We start from the raw sequence: 14,019 nt of genomic DNA on the forward strand, positions 1-14,019 counted from the left end.
CTTCCTAGAGCTGGCCACCCGGCCAAACTAAGGAATCAGGGAAGAACAGCCTTCATCAGGGGGGTGACCAAAAACCCGATGGTCACTCTGACAGAGCTTCAGAGTTCCTCTGTGGAGATGGGAGAACCTTCCAGAAGGACAACTACCTCTGCAGCACCTTTATGGTAGAGTGGCCAGATAGGAGCCATTCCTCAGTAAAAGGCACATGACAGCCCGCTTGGAGTTTGCCAAAAGGCACCTAAAGGACTCAGACCATGAGAAACAAGATTCTCTGGTCTGATGAAACCAAGATTGAAATATTTGGCCTGAATGTCAAGCAACACGTCTGGAGGAAACCTGGCACCATCCCTACGGTGCCAAGCTTGTAGTGTCATACCCAAGAAGACTCGAGGCTGCAATGCTGCCAAAAGTGCTTCAACAAAGTACTGCGTAAAGGGCCTGAATACCTATGTCAGTGTGATTTTTCAGTTTTTATTTTTTGAAATTAGCGACATTTCAAAAAAAAAAGTTTTTGCTTTATCAAATGGGGTATTGTGTGTAGATTGATAAAGGGATAAATGATATAATCCATTTTAGAATAAGGCTGTAATGTAACAAAATTAGGAAAAAGTCAAGGGGTCTGGATACTTTCCGAATGCACTGTATATTGGTTTGAAATATATGATCATATATTGCTTTTCTGTATGGAGTGGCTCGGGTGGCTGAGGTCCTTGACGATCATCTTGGCCTTCCTGTACCACATGGTGCTGTAGATGTCCTGGAGGGAAAACAGTGAGCTCTCTGCGGTTGTGGACGTTGCAATTGCCGTACCAGGAGAGAGCACACATTGGAGAGAGGAGATGGAGACAGTTTGAGGTAGAAACAGCTATTTAATTTGATCATAAATGTACACTACTACTATTGGGTATATTGGATATATTGAGAAAAAAAATACAATAAAATGTGTGCATTAGAGCGGTTATTAAATTTTATTCACGGTCTTCATCCATGATCGTCGGTTACACGGTTGTAACATTTCTACATGTCGTTTTGCATTATTCAAGGGTGTTAACTTCTGTGCAGCATGAGTGATTGGGGAGCTAAAATGATGCAGCCCTGATTCCCAGTGAGTGCAGTGGTTCCCCGGGAACGGCTAGAGCTAGCAACGAGTAAGTGGAGCAGGCATGGAGCAGGCACGGTATAGACGACGCAAGACACATTTGACAGAAGTACGGAAAGTACCAACATTTTTAGCACCGAACCGTTTTTCATGTTCTATTATCGAAAAAGTACTGAAGTTTCAGTATAACATGCAACACTGAACTAATGTCACTGGCTAAAAAAAAAAAATCACTGGCACCCTAGCGACCAATAAAAAAAATGGTTTTGCACTGCCAAGTCAAAGGGTCGCAAATTAGAATGTTTTGGTCGCAGTCTCGAAACCTGACTTTCACTACAACACACAGTTATACCCCATGATAAGTAAATTCCATCTTGGTCATGACAGAGTACAAATCACACAAATCGCAGTAATTCTATGTGTAGATGCAGACAGGAAGCAAGGAAGTGTTGTGGTGTCTCTGTTGTCGTAATGTGTGTTTTGTCCTATATTCTTTATGTATTTTTCATCCCAGCCCCCGTCCCCGCAGGAGGCCTTTTACCTTCTGGTAGGCCGTCATTGTAAATAAGAATTTGTTCTTAATTGACTTGCCTAGTTAAATAAAGGTTAAATTAAAAGATAATATATACTGTATATATAAAAGTAAACTTCTGTTAAAAATTTGGAAATCTGTCCTCCCCATATTGTGCAGTACTTTCGACTAGGGCCAATATGACTCTAGTCAACACTCAGTTTGGAGAGAACACCCGCAGCCCACCAGAGGCATTCCTTTTCAAAGCCATGTTGCACTGAGCAGCTTCCTAACCCTGTTCACTGTGCTACTCAGATGCTCTAGTTTACTTGCCTCCCAGAGTTCTGGGGCTGAACAGAAGCATTCTGCGCTCGGTCCCACGCAGCAGGGCCCAGTCTGATTCAGTCTCTTTCTCTTCTCTCTCCACTCTCTCTCACACCTCTGCCACAGTGGGTAGGGAGAGAAAAACACACACGCACACTCAAAGTCTCTCCCTCTGTCCCTCCCTCTGTCTCTCGCTCCATTTCTATCTCTCACACGCACAATCACTCTCTTTGATTCTCTTTCTATCCTAATCGCTCACACACACACTCACTGGTTTTTCATACTAGTGCATGAACTACTGTAAATATAAAACCTGTAGCCATCTAATGTTGAGGTGATCAAATTCCTGTGTTGCCCATCTTGATTAGAGACATAGCAATCTGTATTGAAATATCATTTAAATGGTAGGCTCTCTTACTCTTCTGTGGACTGGCATAACTTGTAGCACATTACAACACATACAGGGGAAATCCAATGGTCTATGACGTTTAATCAAATCTTCATTGATACTGTATGTGCCTACGCTAAGCATATTTTGATAGGAAATTCAAAATATGAAGTTTTGCCTGAGACACTTGTGTTAACAGGTTGTAAGACTGAAAAGACTGTAAGACTGAACTGAGTGGCTGCTGAGAGACATGCAAAAACATTGGCCAAAGTATCACAACACAAGCATCATCAAAAAACTGCAACTCAATGTGCTGTGGGGCTTTCTTTTTGAATAGACTTCTGAGATTGAATGGGGAAAAGCAATGCATTTGTGTAGGGCCAGAGCAGAACTCCTCACAAATTGTGCTTTTGTCTAAACCTCCATATGTCATGACCGTGACTCAATATGACACCTTTAACGGTCATTAGGTAGAAAAACGATGGTCGGAGCTGGGCAGACCCTGGGCAGGGCAAATGTTGCCGGTTGTTACAGGAGACAAAAATAAATCTATTTCAGAGACAGAAAGAGAGGGAGACAGGGGAAAGAGAAAGTGATAGAAGGACCGAGAGAGACAAAGAGAGTGAGAGAGGTATGAGGACCACGGGGGCTGTATAAAGATCTGATATACAGTGAAGCTGTACGAGAGAGACTATTTCTAGCCTGAAAGCTGAAACATCACTGTATCTGCCGAGCTGGTCAACCGCACCGGACTTCAACATTGCCTTTATAAATAACAACATTGTACTGTGCAATCAATTGTGTAGTACTTCAAGAAATCCCTCAGGAATTAGTAATAATTCTATACTATCCATTACCCGTCTGAGTGGGGGACTTGGCAACTTTAGGTGGTGTGATCAAGTCTGTTAGTACGGCATTGATTGATTCTTGTCTGTAATCTGTGATGAGAGCCATTGATCATGTGTCATGCCCTTAGAGCAAGCAGCAACGATCAGCTAGGCAAATAATAGCACAGACATAGAAAGAGAAATGCATCGTCTTACAGGAGAAAGGTTCCAAGCCAAGTTAGACAACAAAAAAACACCATGAGAGCTAGGTTCCGGTTCGTAGCGTTCTAGGCCGAGACGCTCCAAACACATCTCCCGAGAAGTTTATATCTCCATCATCTTCAAAACACACCATGCATCATAGTCGTTGTCTCCCTGGTCTGCGATGAAAACTCGTAAAATTGGTCATTCTAAAAGAGACTTCCTGCTGTATTCGAGGTGCAAGCAGTGCTTCAGTGGTCAGGCCAGGACTGGAGTTGGCGATGGATGCGATTTGACCAGCAGCTACCCAGACAGTCTACATAGGCAACCAGAGGCCAAAGCAGGCGTGACTCTCGCTCCAGTGGCATAGCACTGGGCTAGCATTAGGCCCAAGGTCTCAGCCTAACAGCAAGCCTTCTACTTTATCTATCCACTATCTGTTTGCAGGCAAACCCCAGGCTGAATGGACTGTATGACCACCACAGAATGTGTGAATGAGTGAGTCTGTGCATACCTGGGGGTCCTATGATCCCACCACTACTGTTGAAACAGAATTTATGACCATCCCAGAATGTGCCACCAATGCATAATTCAGAAACTTAAAATGTGTCAGTTTTGTACCAGGGGGGCTTACGAGGCTTTTCGATCTTCTGAAACTATGGTACTTGATTTTCATGTCCCTGAATCCTGAAATTGGGATGCAAACTAATCATTGCAATTTGCAATTGCTTTCCTAAGTAAAGCTAACAGGCCTTTGATTTATTAACTCACCCTGAAATTAGAATCATATAAAACAGATACCACATTTTAAAACAGCTATTTGCCAAATAACCACTTTTTATGACACTTAGACACCGGAACGCTTTTGTCCTAAGCCGCCTTTATCATAAACAGTTGCAGATGAAAATACTAGCAAAGTGAGACAAGCAAAGCGTCAATTTTCAATCTGCTGCTCTCTCTGACAAATGCCAAATGTCCTCCACAAAAGCTAAATTGCTCTGGAAACACCCAGCTTGGTGATAATCATAGAAAATTCACACGACATCCTATTGAAACGATCAGAATAAACACAATGGCAAAATCATGTTATTTTGTTGATGCTTTCAGCATCATTCTAGCACTTACGAGCACTTCAGAGAGATTCAGGTGGGTCTTGGCAAAATGGCCTCAGTGCTGCTATTACAAAGATGCAAAGTTGCCAGTTTGCGCCATTACATTCTTTCATTTACAATTATGTTTCTGACCATGAAAATTCAGCACATCTTACTAAACGACGGGGGCTAGCAATGTAAATGTAATATGACCATTATGTGTTTGATTTGGTTATATGTTAATAGGATAGACAACAATATGGACGTCAAAATGTTGATTTCAAAACATGCACATTCACTTTCTGCTACCATGTCTGTCAATGCCTACAGTTTTACTCATACGTTCGATAACGCACTGCAACTGCTTTTGCAACGCAATGCTCCAAGACAAAACGCAGCATTCCATTGGAAATGAATATACTTCCGGTGTACCAAAATGCAATGGCACTATCAGTGTGCTTGAGGCGTAAGAATATAACCCAGAGAGCGTGAAGTATACAAGCCGATCACCCACTGGTCCCGGGCCAGAGACACTGGAGCAGGTGTGGAGCAGTGTGGAGTACTGAAGATGAACTAACCGATGCACGGAGCCCAGAACAACTAAACAACCTAATAGTCTCCACTCCAGTCATTAATCCTCTCTCGTTTGTAACCCGTCTGTCATCTTTACAACCCTAGCGGCTACATCAATCAGTCCCCCCCCCCCCCTTCCTTCCTTTCATCTCCCCCACTGGCTGAGGTTTATACCCATGATTGGTAAATGGTAATCAATGTCCCACAACGGTGGACTGCTTCATCGCAACAATTTATCCCAGGGTTGGGTGGGTGTCTAGGATCGGCTAGGAGGCTGCCCCCAGAGAAGCCAGATATGCATTCAGGGGAGGTACATAAATAACAATAAATCAATAAGGGTTTCATTTGACCCTTGAAATGTACATACTACTTACAGCAGTCCTAAGCTATAATAGAATATGACAGTGTCAGATGTAATAGACAACATCAATTTGTCTCGACTTGGGAGCCCATTGCTCGCAAATACTGTGTCGCATTATACACCACATTATGATGTCACCTGATTTATCCTCGTACAGTCACTACTGGTATTGGAAATAATCAAATTTAATATGTAGATAATACCATGACAAGTGAGCTGCATACATTCTTCCCAGTGGCAACCCGTCATTCAGGACAGGTGAGAGCCTAATCTGTATACTGTAGCTAAGAAAGGAATACTAAGTGTATGTTGTTTAGTAAGCTGTTAGTAGCCCATGTGCCTCACCCTAATAATTTGGTCCCTTTCCTCCTCATAATTTAGCCTACTGTTCTGACTTGGTGGTGCACACGTAGCCTATAGCCTGTGTCGTGTCTTTGGCTATGCCCGGATTAAATGATATGACATTCTATAAATGATTTTATCTGTAATTAGTATTACCTGATTAAGCTAATCATGTAAATGTAATTAACTAGAAAGTCGGGGCACCACGAAATAATGTTTTTAGAGTTGTTATCTTCCGAATAACTCCTAAAGACCTGTCAATATTTAATCGTCACCTTATTCAGTCTCATCTGAAAGTTGTAAATTCTTGGTTATCTTCACGAACCCTGGCTAACAAGTTGAATCAGCAATACAAATTTTGGTTTAATTGTTTATTTACTAAATACCTAAATAATAACACAGAATTACATCTACACAGAATGGATCATACATTGAATACTAATTATCATAAAGGAAAATGTCCTTAGCGGATGAAACAGATATGACGGCTGGTTACACAAAGAAAGGGGGTTGGGTTTGAGAGAAAAAGGGCGGGAAGAAAAAGTAACAAAGGAAGAAGCAATGCTATCGTAAATACAGTATCTTATGCATTCTAAATAACTGCCCATTTGAAAAAGGAAAATGCAATAAATACAGTATTTACTCTGAACTGCCCTTTGATCGATTGGTCGTAGATAGAAGGCTGGGTTGTCCAGCATGGATCTCTTGTCCTCTGAAGAATGTCTAGTGGTGATCTGGAGCATGGTAGAATGGATACTCTGTCCGTCCTCTACAAGCCCACGTTTACAGCTGCGGTTGGCAGCTGTAAACGTGGGAGCTCAGCTGAGGTTGGCTTAGAGAGAGCTCAGCTGAGGTTGGCTTAGTTCTGTTGGTGATCTTGTCCTTTTTTCACAAGTCCTCACGTCCTTGGAACAGAAAGTTAAATTTTCGTAAAGGGGCTTATGTAGGGTTGGGAGAGAGAGCTGTGTTTCATAGCATACAACCAATGTCTGTTCACATGGGCGGGGCCACTGAGTTGAGCATAGTTCACTCATGAAAACCAATTCTCTCATTTAGAAGCTAAAATTACATTTAAACATTTAAATTGCACAACAATTCCATGTGAATCTGATAACTAGAATGTGTAGACTTTCCAAGATACAGTTTGTCGTCCTATCATCAGTTATCTCTCAGACAACAACGTATCCTACATCATATTCATTAAGTACCAACGCATATTTTCAACTGGTTGGATTACCAAAATATGGTTCCGTTTCCCATCTTTTAATGTTACCAAAGGCTTTCCAGAGTCCCTCTCTAGAATAGAGAGTGAGAAAAAGGGAAAGGTATTTATGGGGGTCATAAATCTCCCCCAACAGGCCAACATCATGACACCTGTTTAAGAGAAATGTAATCATTGAATATTGTAAGAGCTTTCATTGTCTGCTTATAAGCCCCTTTATTTATCCGACGGTTCAGACTTTGGGTACATGGCGAATACTGTAAGAACGGCACATGTTCTGAATTGTTGAACAAATAGTTATATTGACTACGTCCGTCCTAGCTCACTCATTGATGTCATAATCAAAATTACGGATTGACTCTTATCCGTTCGTCGTCCCCTTATGACATAGTTTGTACATCTCAATTGTCAGTAGAAACCACATTTGTTTAAGCAAGTAAGCCATATCAGTCGACTTGTTTTTTTTTAAAGGCAGTTAATGAGGCTGAATTATGCAGGCCAGAAAAGGCTCCGCTGGTAGCCAGGTGTAGCAGTGGTACAGATTCACTCCATGGTGCTAAAAATAATTTATACAAGCCCAAACAGTTTGTGGGCACCGTTTGTCACCGTTACAGTGCAAATAATAAAATTGCTTAGTGTTGTGTTGTGCTCTTTAGTGGCTATGCTGGCATGCATCAAAATATTTTGGGGGGAGTTTGCCACACCAAGATTTACATGCTAAAATTGCCACTGATTCTTCCTACTTCCCAAGTTACCGGTATGTGATTCTATCAATTAAGAATCTTGGCAAACTGTGCTTGGAATACTAATAGCTTTGAATAAGCAGACACAGCTTGAAGTAAACTTTGCAACACTGAGATTCGGAATAAACATGTATTGTTTACCATGAAGTAAACATGTGTTATTAGCATGCGGTAAACATGTGTTATTAGCATGCGGTAAACATGTGTTATTAGCATGCGGTAAACATGTATTGAAGTGAAAAGACAATTTCCGTACCCTACATGCATACACAGTGACGCAATATTCATGTCCTCTTAATATAGAGCCATTCTTAAAAAACACCCCTTTGTGCACCCTCGTCGTAAAGTGTTACCTATAGTTACTAAAACCCAGGCACGCAACATTCACATGCCTCCCCCCAACCCCAAACATTCTGAAATTATATTTTGTCCCCCCCAGCTTTATCATTGGAAAGTGACTAATCGAGGAAACAATGTGCTTTAGGACATTGTGGACTCCTCCGAGCGGTCGGGTAGGCTGTTTGGTGTAGAGGTTGACCGATTAATCGGCATGGCCAATTAATTAGGGACAATTTCAAGTTTTCATAGCAATCGGCAATCAACATTTTTGGACGCCGATTATGGCCGATTACATTGCACTCCACAAGGAGACTGCGTGGCAGGCTGACCACCTGTTACGCAAGTGCAGCAAGGAGCAACGGTAAGGTGCTATCTAGCATTAAACGTATCTTATAAAATACAATCAATCTTAACATAATCACCAGTTAACTACACATGGTTGATGATATTACTAGTTTAACTAGTTTGTCCTGCATTGCAAATAATCAATGAGGTTCCTGTTAATTTATCATCGAATCACAGCCTACTTCGCCAAACGGGTGACGATTTAAAAAGCACATTCTCAAAAAGCACTGTCGTTGCACCAATGTACCTAACCATAAGCATCAATGCCTTTCTTAAAAGCAATTCACAAGTATATTTTTTTAAACCTGCATATTTAGTTAAAATAAATTAATGTTAGCAGGCCATATTAACGAGGGAAAATGTGTCACTTCCCTTGCGTTCTGTGCAAGCAGAGTCAGTGTATATGCAGCAGTTTGCCGCCTGGCTCGTTGCGAACTGTGTGAAGACCATAATTAATTTGCCAGAATTGTACAGAATTATGACATAACATTGAAGGTTCTGCAATGTAACAGCAATATTTAGAGTTATGGATGCCACCCGTTCTATAAAATACGTAACGGTTTTGTTTTCTAAATGATTGTTTCTGGATTTGACCATATTAACCTAAGGCCCATATTTATGTGTGTTTATTATATTATAATTAAGTCTATGATTTGATATTTGATAGAGCAGTCTGACTGAGCGGTGGTAGAGAGCAGCAGGCTCGTAAGCATTAATTCAAACAGCACTTTCCAGTGTGTGCCAGCAGCTCTTCGCAATGCTTGAAGCACAGCGCTGTTTATGACTTCAAGCCTATCAACTCCCGAGATTAGGCTGGCAATACTATAGTGCCTATAAGAACATCCAATAGTCAAATGTATATGAAATACAAATGGGAAATAGAGAAATAGTCCTATAATTCCTATAATAACTACAACCTAACGTTTCCTAACTGGGAATATTGAAGACTTGTGTTAAAAGGAACCACCAGCTTTCATATGTTCTCATGTTCTGAGCAAGGAACTTAAACGTTAGCTTTCTTACATGGCACATATTGCACTTTTACTTTCTCCATCACTGTTTTTGCATTATTTAAACCAAATTGAACAGGTTTCATTATTTATTTGAGACTAAATAGATTTTTATTTATCTATTATATTAAGTTAAAATAAAAGTGTTCATGCAGTATTGTTGTAATTGTCAATATTACAAATGTATATGTAAAAATCGGCTGATTAATCGTATCGGTGTTGAAAAATCAGAATCGGTCAACCTCTAGTTTGGAGTGTTTATCCGAACGGATTAAAAATATATATAGTATTCAGACCCATTGACTTGATCCAAAATGTGTTACGTTATAGCCTTATAAATTATAAAACTGCTTAAATTGTTTTTTTCCCCTCATCAATCTACACACAATATCCCATAATGGCAAAGCAAAAACTGTTTTTTAGACATTTTTGGCGATTTTTGTGATTTAAAAAAAATATATAACATTTACATAAATATTCAAACCCTTTACTCAGTACTTTGTTGAAGAGCCTTTGGCAGCGATTACAGCCTCGAGTCTTGTTGGGTATGACGCCAAGCTTGGCACAACTGTATTTGGGGAGTTTCTCCCATTCTTCTCTGCAGAACATCTTAAGCTCTGTTAGGTTGGATGGGGAGCGTTGCTGCACAGCTATTTTCAGGTCTCTCCAGAGATGTTAGATCGGGTTCAAGTCTGGGCTCTGGCTAGGCAACTCAAGGACATTCAGAGATTTGTCCCTTACTTTGTCTTGGCTGTGTGCTTGTTGTCCTGTTGGAAGGTGAACCTTCGCCCCAGTCGGAGGTCCTGAGCGATCTGGAGCAGATTTTCATCAAGGATCTCTCTTTACTTTGCTCTCTTCATCTTTGCCTCGATCCTGACTAGTCCCGCAGTCCCAGCCATTGAAAATCATCCACACAGCATGAGGCGGCCACCACCATGCTTCACCGTAGGGATGTTGCCAGGTTTCCTCCAGGCGTGATGCTTGGCATTCAGGCCAAAGAGTTCAATCTTGGTTTCGTCAGACCAGAGAATCTTGTTTCTCATGGTCTGAGAGTCTTTAGGTGCCTTTTGGCAAACTCCAAGCGGGCTGTCATGTGTCTTTTACTGAGGAGTGGCTTCTGTCTGGTCACTCTATCATAAAGGCCTGATTGGTAGAGTGCTGCAGAGATGGTTGACCTTCTGAAAGGATCTCCCATCTCCACAGAGGAACTCTAGAGCTCTGTCAGAGTGACCATCGGGTTCTTGGTCACCTCCCTGACCAAGGCCATTCTCCCATGATTGCTCAGTTTAGCCCGGCAGCCAGCTTTAGAAAAAGTCTTGGTGGTTCCAAACTTCTTCCATTTATTAATGATGAAGGCCACTGTCTTCTTGGGGACCTTCAATGCAGAAGTGTTTTGGTAACCTTCTGTGCATCGACACAATCCTGTCTCGGCGCTCTGTGAACAATTACTTCGACCTCAGGGCTTGGTTGTTGCTCTGATATGCACTGTCAACTGTGGGACCTTATATAGACAGGTGTGTGCCTTTCCAAATCATGTCCAATCAATTGAATTTTCCACAGGTGGACTCCAATCAAGTTGTAGATACATCTAAAGGATGATCAATGGAAACGGGATGCACCTGAGCTCAATTTCGAGTCTCGTAGCAAATGGTCTGAATACTTATGTAAATAATGCATTTCTGTTTTAAATTTTTAATACAGTAGCAACATTAAAAAATGGTTTTGCTTTGCCATTATGGGGTATTGTGTGTAGATTGATGAAAAATATATATATTTTAGAATAAGGCTGTAATGTAAAAAAATAGGGAAAAGTCAATGGGTCTGAATACTTTCCGAAGGCACCTAATATATGCCCCTCTCCCTTCTAAAACCAAAGTTGTGCCCCTGCTAAAACCGATTCACCACCTTTGAGAGTCTGCTGATTATTGTTGTGGATCAACATCTAATTGTATTAATACAGCCATTGATTGGATGGTGAGAGAAAGTTCTGGCTGAGTGGTAGCCTAAAAGTGAAAATTAGCAGCCCCCAAAAGCTCTCTAGGATTCAACTCAGACACTTCTGACCTCCAGCAAGGTCAGAAAATAAGAACCTGATTTAAAACGTACATAGCCCCCCCCTCCTTCCCATCACAAATCAGACTCTAATACCTCTACATTGGTTCCTCTTATTGGAAGCAGGCTGTATTTCATTGGGAGAGTAAGGGAATAGGGGCCTATTCATGATAAATGGTAAGCTGTAAAATAAATGGTTTGGTCAATGAAAGGTCAAGAACAATGCAAGATAATAAATAATTGGGCTGCGCACACCAAGCAGCCAATACTTGACTTGCATCAGAGATAAGAGTCTGTGAAAACTACTTGATACAGTTAGTTGATACATTTCGAGACAAATCAACATTTACCCCAAGGAAAATGCAAAACATTGCAAAGTAGGTCATAAACATTATGAGTCTGAATGACCAGCTCTGGAGTGGTTGACACAATAAATCTCCTTACAACACAGTACTTTTCTGAAGGATATGTAAGCACATTCATGGAACAATGGAATTGTGGTGTAGGCCTACAGATTATGAAATGATTCAGGATTCAATCAATACTTTCTTGATTGATTTCTAACTATCCAGAGTTATACAGCATATGTTGGATGCACTTGGCAATAGAAAGGCAAAAAATGTATATAAAACTCATCATTTATGACTGAGTAGGTCTATATAAAACATCCTCTGATGTATGCTATAGAAGAGTCACATGGTAAACCATAAGATATAGTCTAACTAATACAAATGGTCCCAGTTTTGGGTGAAATGTCAAACAAAGAAACGCAGATAGCAAATAACCGAGATGTGTTGTTTTATACATCAAATATTCCATCACATTATAACTGGAGGTATACTCATACTACTACCACTACAACTACTACTAATAATAATAATAATACATTGTGAATATGCTGCTTTGACGGGTAGCCATGCAACGGGTAGCCTAATGCACACGTCCAATTTCCATGCACACAGGAGTCCGCGCATCAAGTGTCAACTCCACTCGTTTTCAGGATGTGAGAAATTCGCCAACAAACAATTCCAATACAAAATAATTTCTAGACAATAACACATATGCCGTGAACTAACAGTCGCTCCATAAAGTGTGTATAATTTCGTTCTCTCCCCTTACCTAGCGCAAATCAAAATCTGCAGTGCATATCCTTATTGGGTTTGAAGTCGATAGGCTATCAATCTATACAATAATGTAATCGCATAGGCTACCGTAGGACTACTATGCAATAGTGATTTTGTCGCAATGCCCTAGCTAATTTCCCAAAGTAAAGTGGCATTTGAACTATTTTTTATTTTACTTTTATTCCCCGAAATCCATGCGCAATCATTGAGCTCAAGAACAAATAGCCTATACATATTGCGCAACACATTACGCTTTTTTATTTAAACATATACATATTCTCAAATATCTTCAGACATAATTATGTTTTAAACAAGCAGCGAACAAGTTCACTGTAAACCGATGATTCAGATAATGAAGACCGAACATTATGCACGGTCAATATTTCACTTGAGATATCTATCCGCCTTCATCAGTGTAGCAAATAGCAACAAGTTCAGCCTTTGGTTTAATTGTATCGTTAATAGCGCATAACTAATGAGATGATATCCATGATAACTTTCCAGGTCGGTTAACTCTGGTCGGTCGACATAGGAAACTCTCCAATTTAGAATTTTAGTTCCCCTCTTTTCCCTTGAATACAGACATTGAGGAAGGAAAAGAGCTCGTACTGAAGTTGCTCTTTACAGACGGTTATAAATGTCCAAAATAAATGCAAAAGTAGACCAAACATTATGTTCCTACCTTTTTACGTGGGAAAATGTCAAAGCAGACTCGGGTAGCAAGTTGGGAGAGACTGTTCCTTTTTATCCGACTTGTGTTTTTCGAAAATATATGATCCCCTATGAGGAGCAGTTCTAGCAGGAGCAGCGCGGACAGTCTGAAGCGCTCTCTTCTCTGCCACCACGTTGGTATCTAAGTGCCCTTTTCGAGAGAACAGAAGAAAAGCCTCTTGCGGCGATGGAGAGAACTTGAAAATTAAAGTGAGAGAGGGGGAGAGAGAGAGTGTTGAAAGAGAAATGGTGAGAATAAGCCTTGCCGCATCATATAAACCATTGATTCTTGTATTTAAAAAAAGACACCCCCCCCCCTCTTTTTTGATGAGTAGGCCTTGATTGCCCATGGTGCATATAAACCTAGAACACTAAAGACAAAAAAGTAAAGTATTTGTCATTATTTGATCTTAGGGAATCACACAACTGAGAGGCATGGCTCGGAACCAGACACGTGTGATGTGCTAGAAAAACATTCCCAAATTGGAGAGGCCAAATGATAATCTAGAAGTTATCTTTCAGTGTAAGAGACAGCCCTGCTGGCTATACAAGTTCAAATCGGTGGTAAATGTGTGTTGCACTAATGGGGAAAACGAATTTATATAATACATGACAGTATGGACTCAAGCAGCTAGCTACATTTTACATTACATTAAATAAACCCATACAGGAGAAACATAAACATAGTTACTGTTAACAATATGGGAAGGTTTTGTCAGAGATGATTGATGGGAGATTGAGCCAATGACTATCTGG

General features: G+C 40.7%; 1 protein-coding gene across 3 annotated transcripts in view; it reads right to left on the reverse strand.

The window, feature by feature from the left end:
• LOC110493893 (cadherin-22) overlaps positions 1–13,511 on the reverse strand; it is a 307,060-nt gene extending 293,549 nt beyond the window's left edge. Inside the window, exon 1 of one of the 3 annotated variants that reach the window (XM_021568462.3) lies at positions 13,235–13,415. The gene's annotated coding sequence lies outside the window, so the exon portion shown is untranslated. Of the gene's footprint in view, positions 1–13,234 lie in introns of all 3 variants that reach the window. The other 2 variants (XM_090205033.1, XM_036949887.2) reach the window with 2 other exon arrangements.
• Positions 13,512–14,019: the final 508 nt, after the last annotated feature.

Source organism: Oncorhynchus mykiss, chromosome 17, assembly GCF_057628025.1.
Source record: "Oncorhynchus mykiss isolate SJ-2025 chromosome 17, ASM5762802v1, whole genome shotgun sequence".
In the NCBI taxonomy this organism is placed as follows: Eukaryota; Metazoa; Chordata; class Actinopteri; order Salmoniformes; family Salmonidae; genus Oncorhynchus; species Oncorhynchus mykiss.